This window comes from Arachis ipaensis, chromosome B5 (genome assembly GCF_059453495.1).
Source record: "Arachis ipaensis isolate K30076 ecotype BB chromosome B5, ASM5945349v1, whole genome shotgun sequence".
NCBI lineage: Eukaryota > Viridiplantae > Streptophyta > Magnoliopsida > Fabales > Fabaceae > Arachis > Arachis ipaensis.
This window is the reverse complement of record NC_142440.1, coordinates 101,326,792-101,337,043: the sequence shown is the minus strand read 5'-3', so window position 1 is coordinate 101,337,043 and position 10,252 is coordinate 101,326,792.

The following is a 10,252-nucleotide window of genomic DNA, read 5'->3' as shown; positions in this document are numbered from 1 at the left end:
GGTAAATCTCACTACTGTTTTCTTGATGGATTTACTGGATATTTTTAGATACATATTGCTCCTGAAGATCAGGAGAAGACCATGTTTACATGTCCGTTTGGCACCTTTGCCTATAAAAGGATGCCATTTGGACTATGTAACGCACCTGCTACTTTTCAGAGGTGCATGATGAGTGTCTTCTCCGATCTAATGGAGAATTGTCTAGAAGTTTTTATGGACGATTTCAGCGTTTATGGTGTCTCATTTGATTGTTGTTTGGAGAGCTTGGCCAAGGTCCTAGCTAGATGTGTTGACACCAACCTTGTCTTAAATTTTGAAAAATGTCACTTTATGGTACGACAAGGCATAGTGTTAGGACATGTAGTATCTCATGAAGGCATTTCCGTGGACCCGGCCAAGGTCGATGTTATTACTACTTTGCCTCACCCCTCATCTGTGAGGGAGGTCCGCTCTTTTTTGGGACATGCAGAATTTTACAGGCGCTTTATCAAGGACTTCAGCAAGATTGCCTTGCCATTGTCGCGCCTACTCCAAAAAAATGTGGATTTTGAGTTTGACAGTGAATGTGTAAAAGCTTTTGAAGAGTTGAGGAAAATTCTCACCATAGCACCGATTGTGCGAGGCCCCAACTGGACGTTGCCGTTTGAGATAATGTGCGATGCGTCAAACTATGCTGTGGGTGCCGTGCTTGCACAGCGCGAGGGTAAACTCCCTTATGTCATTGCCTACTCTTCTAAGACACTAGATGCCGCACAATCCAACTATACCACTACCGAAAAAGAACTCTTAGCCATTGTTCATGCCTTAGATAAATTCAGATCTTATTTGCTAGGTTCAAAGATAGTGGTATACACGGATCATGCAGCTTTGAAGTATTTATTGACAAAGAATGAGTCAAAGCCTAGACTCATACGTTGGATCTTGCTTTTGCAAGAATTTGACATTGAGATTAGGGACCGGAGTGGATCTCAAAACATGGTTGCTAATCATTTAAGCCGCATTGAGAATTTAAAAACTGATCCATTTCCGATCAATGACTCATTTCCATTGGAAAGTTTGCATGCTGTGTCGGCTAGTTTTCCTTGGTTTGCCCCAATGGCGAACTACTTGGTTGCAAGAATCTTCCCTCCAAACTTTTCGAAAAATCAAAGGGACAAGCTGAGGAGTGATTCCAAATACTACATTTGGGATGACCCTCACTTGTGGAAGAGAGGTGTAGACCAAGTAATCCGAAGGTGTGTCACAGAATCCGAATTTCAACCAATTCTGGAAGCTTGTCATTCGTTCGACTGTGGTGGCCACTTTGGCCCACAAAGGACCGCCAAAAAGGTGTTGGATTGCGGATTCTGGTGGCCAACCTTATTCAAGGATACTAACCGGCTATGTGTGTCTTGTCATCAGTGTCAAAAGTCAGGAAACACATCCCAAAGGGATGAAATGCCTCAGCAACCTATGTTGTTCTGTGAGATATTTGATGTGTGGGGCATTAACTTTATGGGACCGTTTCTTAACTCTAGTGGGTATCTGTACATTCTGTTAGCGGTCGATTACGTGTCAAAGTGGGTGGAGGCCGTGCCTACCCGCCTTGACGATGCCAACACCGTTGTTTCTTTCATTAGGAATCACATTGTATGCCGTTATGGGTCGCCACGAGCAATCGTGAGGGACCAAGGATCCCACTTTTGTAACAGGAAGGTAGAAGCATTGCTCAAGCGCTATGGAGTATCGCATAAGGTTGCTACTGCTTATCATCCGCAAACAAATGGGCAAGCGGAAGTGCCAACCGGGAAATCAAGAGAATCTTGGAAAAAGTGGTCAATCCACAAAGAAAGGATTGGAGCCTCCGGTTAGGAGATGCACTATGGGCATACAGAACGGCCTACAAGACTCCGATAGGGATGAGTCCCTTTCAGATCGTCTATGGTAAGGCATGCCACCTTCCGGTGGAAATTGAGCATCGAGCATATTGGGCGGTAAAGCAGTGCAACATGGATTTAGCTAAGGCGGGTGAAGCTAGGAAGTTACAATTAGAAGAGCTTGAGTGTTTCAGGAACAAGTCATATGAGAATGCCTGAATTTACAAAGAAAAGACTAAAGCGTTCCATGACCATCACATTCGGAAGAAGGACTTTAAGGAAGGAGATAAAGTCCTCCTCTACAACTCAAGGCTCCGATTTATGCCTGGCAAGCTCCGTTCTAGATGGGAAGGACCTTTTAAGGTGAAAGAAATGAAGCCCTACGGAGTGGTGGAATTGTTTGATCCCAAAAGTGAAGCAACTTTCAAGGTGAATGGGCATAGAGTGAAGAAATATCAAGGTTGCAAACCTCCAAGGGAGCTAGAGGTGTACATATTGGAGGATGCAACAAGTAGAGATGAAGCTTGAGAAGAGGACCGTCCAACTTAAGGACGTTAAAGAAAAGTGCTTGGTGGGAGGCACCCCACCGTGGTAAGATCTTCCTTGTTTATACCATCTTGTAGTATCTTTAGTTCCTTGAATTTTATGCTCTTTTGATGATTGATTGAGTGCTTAGGGATGCTAGCTTTGTTGATTCTGTTAGATAGGTAGAATGTTCATTTAGATAGGTTGTGAAAGAGCTAAAGAAAACACAAAATTTTTCTTTGAAAAAGAGCACCGACGCGCAAGCGCACAGTGCGCACGCGCGCCGGTTGCGAATTTCCATTTTCAGGCCAAAAACCCGAGAGTCAGGCCAACTTTATGCCCAACTCGTGCCAGGCACCCACGCGTTCGCGTACATGCCGCCTGCGCGCACCATTGCCAGTTGACCATCGACGCGCAAGCGCACTATGCGCGCGCGCCGATGGAGCTATATGGAGTCTCTGGTACAAAAACCAGAGAGTTGTGTCAAGATTAGGCCAACTTTGTGCCAAAACTGACGCGTCCGCGAGTAGTGCGCGCCCGTGCCATCTGTAGAATACCACAAGCACGCGCCCGCGCATGATGCGCATCCGCGCGCATGCCTCCCTGGGTCACCCTGGTACAAAAACCAGAGACTTGAGCCAGGTTTATGCCACTTTTGTGCCTGGGGCACAGCTCCTTTCACGCGCGCGCGCTACTGACGCGCACGCGCCTTCAGCTAGTACCTTCACCGACGCGTCAGCGCACCTTGCGCGCGCGCCATCTGCGCGAATCAGTTTTATACTTCGCGCCGTTTCACTTCCTTTCTCATTTACCCTTCTTTTTCTTTCTTAGCTCCTACTCCCTTCATCACTTCACTTCTCTTCTCTTCTTCTCCTTCTTCCATAACCCACCACCATTGTCTCCAGCCACTCGCCGGTGACAACAACCATTTTTCCGGTGGCGCTACACTTCTCCTATTTTCTCTCTCATCTTCACAAAAGAAGATTCAACCTTGCTTTTTCATACTCTTCAAGGTTTAACTTCTCCCTCCCATTTACCTTTGCTTTTTCTTATACTATTTCTTCTAATTAAAAATGCTTCTTATCATCTTACTTAGTTTCTCTTTTGCTTGATAGTGATATTTCTTGTTTGCTTATTTTCCCTCTCTTTTCTATGTTTCTCCATGGATGTTGAACTTGAACTTAATTTGCATTACTAGATCTTTTGTCACTCTTTTACCAATGTGTGATGTTTATGTGGTGATTGATGTTCTATTTTGGGCTTTAAATTGGTTTAGTATTTCATAATTGCTCATTGCTTGATTATTGCACGACAAGTGTTCGAGAAAATGCACAACTACCATTTTGGCTCATTTTAGTCATACACTTTCAAATTGGTGCTCCCTCCTCATTCACTTGCTTTCTCTTAAATGCATTGAGTCTAATTTATGTGCTTAAGGTTCATACTTGCCAATCTCATATTAATTGAACTTGACTTGCTTTTTACTAAGGATGCTTGAGACTACTCTTCTCATGCCTTTGCATGCCTTACTTTCTCTTGCATCACATGCCAAGTGATATAACCCTTGCTTTCATATTCATCATGGGCATGACAAATCACTTGCATGTTTTCATCAATTTGTTTCTTGGGTTTGATGTTTTCCTTCCTCCTCTTTCTTTTTAGGATGGCCACCAAAAAAAGCAAGGAGGTAGCTTCGAGGAAACTGACCGCAAAAAGGGTACCCCAAGGATCAAATTCTAAGGCACGTTCTTCGATAAGAGCCAAAACCTTATCAAAGAACGGAAAAACACCCTCTCCTATTGATGAGGATAACAAGGGCAAACCGGCACGAGACTCTTCAAGGTTCTCCAACCGCTTTTGTGAATTCAAGTTCCCTTCCATAGCCGTAAGGAACTATCATCCTGAGCATTTGCTCGTTCCGCCGGACAAGATTGCTCCTTATATTCTACCCCGTATCGAAAAGCGAGGATGGGAGTTTCTTTTGAGGAAACCAAGGGAAATCAACCTCTCTTGGGTGGAAGAATTTTACACCAACTACCACCTTCCCTCTCTTCAATCGGTATACATGCGCCGTAAGCAAGTCTCAGTTTCAGAAGAGGCTATTCAGCAAGTACTTAATGTTTTACCAGTGCCAAGTGCCATGGATGGCTACCAAAAAATCCTACATCAGCGTGAAGAGTATGGATTCGATTGGGACTCGATACTCCGAGTCGTTGCTGAGCCAGAAACTTTTTGGATCTAAGGTCGACAGCGAATGAGGCCCAAGAGTATCAACGCTCGCTTCCTCACTGTGGAAGCTAGAGCCTGGGCCCAGATCCTTTCTCACTATGTGCTACCTAGCACTCACAAGTCGTCCATCACGGCGGACCTTGCCTTGCTTGTTTGGTGTATTCTTACAGAAAAGCCGATGAACATCCCACCTCTTGTCAAGCAAGCAATGAGTCAAGTTCACGACCGGGGTAACCTGCCATTTCCAGCTTTGGTATCTGACTTAGTTGCTGCTGCGGGTGTTTCTTGGGAAGCCAAGGATAAGAGGATCACGGTTCCGGCTAAGGGCGATGTGGTCCCAAGCGGAAAATACCTATATCTTCCCATGAACAAACCAAGCCTTGACAGGGCCCCGCCACTTCTTTTTCCCCCGAGCTCATCACCACCACTACTGAGATCCACAGATCAAAGGATAGAAGATCTTCACCGAAAGCTGGATAGGTATGAGCGGCGCAACCACCGCCGATACACCCACCTCAAGAAGCTTCTGAGTCGTGTTGCCCCGAGCATGGAGGAACTTGAGATATTCACATCCACCTCGAACCCAAGCGATGGAAGTTCTGATGGAGGGGATAGTGAAAGCTCCGGTCCCGACCGTCCCTTGAGTATTATTCGTAGCACGGAGGACCGTGCTAATTTCTAAAAGTGTGGGGAGGTCGTTCGACCGATCTCCATGGGTAACACTCTCTTCTCTTCAATAACCATGGATTTATCTTTTGCGTAGATGTTAGCATATTGCATGCGTAGTTAGTTTTTCTTGTAAATACCCTTGCATGGTAGTTAGTTTTAATTAGGATTACTTGGTCAAAGCAATAACTTTTTCTCCAAGAAACTGTGTTCTGGGTGACCTACCAAAAATTTTGAAAATTTTCGCAGTGAACTTGCTTTAAGAATGTATTTTGGAACATAGTGATTGAGTTAAGAACACAAGCATGAAAGTTTTGAGCCTATTGCATGGTTACATCTTTTAACCATTATTTCCATTCTTGTGTGCATATCTCTCTCTCCATGAATGTGATCCTTGATTTGTCTAATTCTATATGTCTATTGCTTTGTGTATGAATGCATTTGCGTGATTGAGGCCATCATTTCAATAGTCACTTTTCCCAAATAGCCTTAACCCTTATATCTACCATTGCTAACCAATTTTGAGCCTTTGATAAACCCTCTTGTTCTTAAATGGAGCACGTCAACAACCCTAAGTGAAAAACCATGAATGTCCCTGAATTTGAATCCTTGATTAGCTTAGGTAAGTTAGGATGTGTATCATTCACATAGGAGGGGTATACTTTGAAAATTCGGGTAGATATATAGGCATGTAATTGTAGTATAATTGAAAACTCTAGGATTTTAGGAACATACTCATGTGCTAAATGATTGCACCGTATGCATTGACACTTTAGTTCACTAAGAAACCCCAAGGAAAAGGGGATGATGATAATGTCATATATATAAAAAAAAAAATTTGCCCCAAGATAAAGTAATAAAAACAATGCATATAGTAGGTGGACTGAAAAGAAGGCATGAGTATGTAAAAGGGTAAAAATTCAAGGGTAGCTAGGAATATATTGTAGTTGTATAGGTTGTTTTAGGTGTCTAGTGGGATCCGAGGTTGATCAAGGACTCAAATTTTAAGCCCACTTAGCCATATACATCCTTACCTTCACCTTAGCCCCATTACAACCCATGAATAAGACCTCATGATACTTGTATGCATGCATTAAGTAATTGTCGATTGATTAGATGAAAGACAAATCTTGGAAAGCATGATTAGGAGGAGATTGAGTGACGAACCCTAGACACTTGAGCGAATAGAGCGGATACACTTCCGATGAGGGTTCGATGCTCAATGCTTGTTCCCAGCTTTCACAAGCGTTCGTTTAGCAAGTCATATGCACTCTTTAGTGATGTTCAATTTGGTAGGATTCGTGAACTGCATACTATCTTCACCCTATATGCTCACATGTATTCTTGAAGGATGGATTCACTTTTGACCAAGTAGGTAGATGACTTTACATTAGTTACACGCATCCGTTTAGATACTTAGCATTTCATAAACCCTTTCCCATCATAATCTTTGGTCTTTTTATTTTAAGCATGAGGGCATGCTTGGTTTAAGTGTGGGGAGATTTGATAAACCCCGATTTCGTGGTTTATCTTGTGCTTATTTTGGGGAATTTTATCAATATTTCTCACACTTATTCACAAGAAATGCATGGTTTTGTGTTCACTTCCCAATATTGCTCTATGATGAAAAACATGCTTATTTTACCTTTAAATTGCCATATTTTAATCCTCTTCTATTGTCATTCGATGCTGTGATATCTGTGTTGAGTAATTTTAGGAATTATAGGTTAGGAATGACTCAGAAGAGAGGGAGAAAGCATATACAAAAAGGGAGGAACATGAAGAATTGAAGTCTTGGGAGCAGCAGCATCGGCGCGCCCGCGCACTCCACGCGCTCGCATGGATGGAACTGACTAGAAGCGGCGCGCAAGGATGGATGCATCCGCGCAGATTGGAAGATTTCTATCGACGCACACGCGCAACTGGCGCGCACGCGTGGATCACAAAAGTAATCGGCGCGCGCGCACGCATGGCGCGCACGCGTGGGAAGCTGCACGTGACCTCATTAAGAGAAATCGTGCCTGGCAATTTCTGAGGCCAAGGAGGCCCAATTTCAAGCTGTTTCTGCATGGAAAAGACCCAAGGATGCTAAGGGGGAAAGGGGGGAGAACTCATTTTGACACTAGGACATAATTTTAGGAGTTTTTTTTGGTTCTTGGGTGATTCTAGTGAGAGAAACCCTTGTTCCTCTCTAGATCTAGTTTCCATTTTGATTTTTCCTTGTTGATTTGTGAATTGGATTTTGTTGATTACAGTTTTAATTGTTCAATTTAAATTCCTTGCTAAAATCTTGCTTATATCTAGTGATAGTTTTATGATTCTTGCCAATTGTCATTTTTACCCATTTCATGAATGTTGTGGATCTTGTTTTGTTGATGTTACATTGATGATTTCTATGTTTACTCTTGTTGATTGTTTGATTGTACATTGATAATTGTTAGTGGGTTTTTGTAGAATTCAATTTAATTGCTATTTTGAACATGTCTTTTGTTAGTGCTTACCAAGTGTTCGATGAATTGTTCACTTTGATTATGGAGTAGTTCCTTCTCACTCTTGGCCTAGGTCAAGGGAATTGGGTAAACTTGAGTCATTGGGTCTAATGGATTTGATGATTTGGGAGCCCTAGGTGGTCAATTTGATACTCATTGACGCCAACCCACTACTAATCTGATTAGTAGGTAGGTTGGGACTTATGGGTTGATGTGATCAGGGTCATTTGACGTACTTCAAGTCTAGGAGTAGACATCACGTACTTAAGACTTGAGAGTAGACTTAATGAGCTTGGTTTCTCATAATTGTCAAGATGTAGTCGTTGGACAAGGATTGTGATTCCAATTCCCATGCATAGCCAAGAGTTATTTTTGTTATTCATATTCGAAAACCAATTTCCAATTTCAATTGTCTTAGTTATAGTTATTCGTTTAGTTTAAGGTAGAATTAAGTAGAATATTCCTTGTTCATTGGAATTGCTTAATTTTTGCTTACGTAGTTGAATTCGTTTATTGCAATTTAAGATTACTTGCTTGTTAAGTTTTTCCATTTATTTTCATGTTCATAACTCACAACCCCGGATTTCTAACCAATGTCGAAGTACATGTTTGCCCATTCCTTGTGAGACGACCCGAGGTTTGAATACTTCGGTTATTTCTATTGGGGTTGAACTTGTGACAACCAGATCCCTCTTCTAAATTTGATCTCCCAAGGATTGTTGTTGGTAAAGCTATACTCACAACGAGGTGTTATTAAAGAGAAATTTACCAATACACCCTTGGAGAGAGCATCAGTCCCACACCTTATATTTGAATTCTGTAAGAGTTACCTTAGACGGGAGGGATTATGAGGGGTACGTTCTATTAGTGGCTAGCTCGAATGACAGTAAACTAAGCTTAGAACGAATCCGAGTGGTGAAGGAATTTCCTGATGTTTTTCTGGACGACATACCTGAGTTTCCTCCTTAGTGAGAGATAGAATTCAACATTAAACTAGTACCTAGAACTGGACCGATTTCCATAGCACCGTGCCGGATGTCACCACTGGAACTTGCAAAGTTGAAGAAGTAGTTGGATGAGCTACTTGGAAAGGAATTTATTTGTCTTAGTGCATCATCTTGGGGAGCTCCAGTATTGCTAGTAAAGAAGAAGGACGGTAGAATCAGACTTCGCATAGATTACCGACAGCTAAATAAAGACACTATCAAGAACAAGTATCCACTTCCACGGATAGATGATTTGATGGATCAATTGGAAGGTGCAACTGTGTTCTCGAAGATTGATTTGCGATCGAGCTTTCACTAGATTCGAGTGAAAGAATCAGATATACCGAAGACTGTATTTAGGGACTCGTTATGGTCACTATGAGTATACGGTTATGTCGTTTGGACTAACTAATGCTCCTACGATTTTCATGGATTACATGAATCGTATTTTCCGTCCGTACCTTGATCAGTTTGTAGTAGTTTTCATAGACGATATTCTCATCTATTCGAAGACAGAAAGAGTGCATGAAGAGCATCTAAGGACTGTATTGTAGACACTGAGGACTCGGAAGTTATATGATAAACTATTAAAGTGCGAATTCTAGACAGCGAAGGTGGATGGAATTTTTGAAGGACTATGATTTCAAATTAAGTTATCACCCAGAAAAAGCGAACGTGGTGGCAAACGCTTTAAGTAGGAAGAATTTGAGTATCTCTTGGATGATGATACAGGAAGAAAAATTACTTACGGAATTTGAGGACCTTAAGTTGGCTATGACTGAGACGTCAAGTGGAGTCCGTTTGGCCAAATTGCGTATAACACCAGATTTTAAGATTAGTATTCAGCAAGCACAAGCACAGGACTCAGAAATGATGACGATGCTGAGACGGATGAACACAGAAGAACCAGAAGCTATGAGACAGGATCGTAGTGGCCTATAGAGGTACAAGAACATAATTTGTGTGCCTAACTCTGGAGAATTGCGACAAAAGATTCTTGCTGAAGCTCACCAAAGTAGATTTTCTATGCATCCTGGAGTGACAAAGATGTATCGAGATTTGAAACGAATGTTCTGGTGGCCGGGCTTAAAGAAAGAAGTAGCTGATTATGTCTCAAAATATTTAACCTGCCAGAAGATGAAGGTGGAACATCAGAAGCTGTTAGGAACCCTGCAACCCTTAGAAATACCACAATGAAAATGGGAGCAAATTACTATGGATTTTGTCACGGGATTGCCAAGGACCTCAACAGGATACGATACCATCTGGGTAATTGTGGATAGGTTGACAAAGTCAGCGCACTTCCTTCCGATTCGAGTTGACTATACTTTAGAAAGGCTGGAACGAATATATATTCAAGAAAACGTACGACTACATGGGATACCTTTGTAAATTGTCTCAGATCAAGTTTCAAGGTTTACTACTAGATTTTGGGGAGCTTTTCAGAAAGCGTTGGAAACAGAATTGCACACGAGTATAGCATACCATCCTCAGATAGACG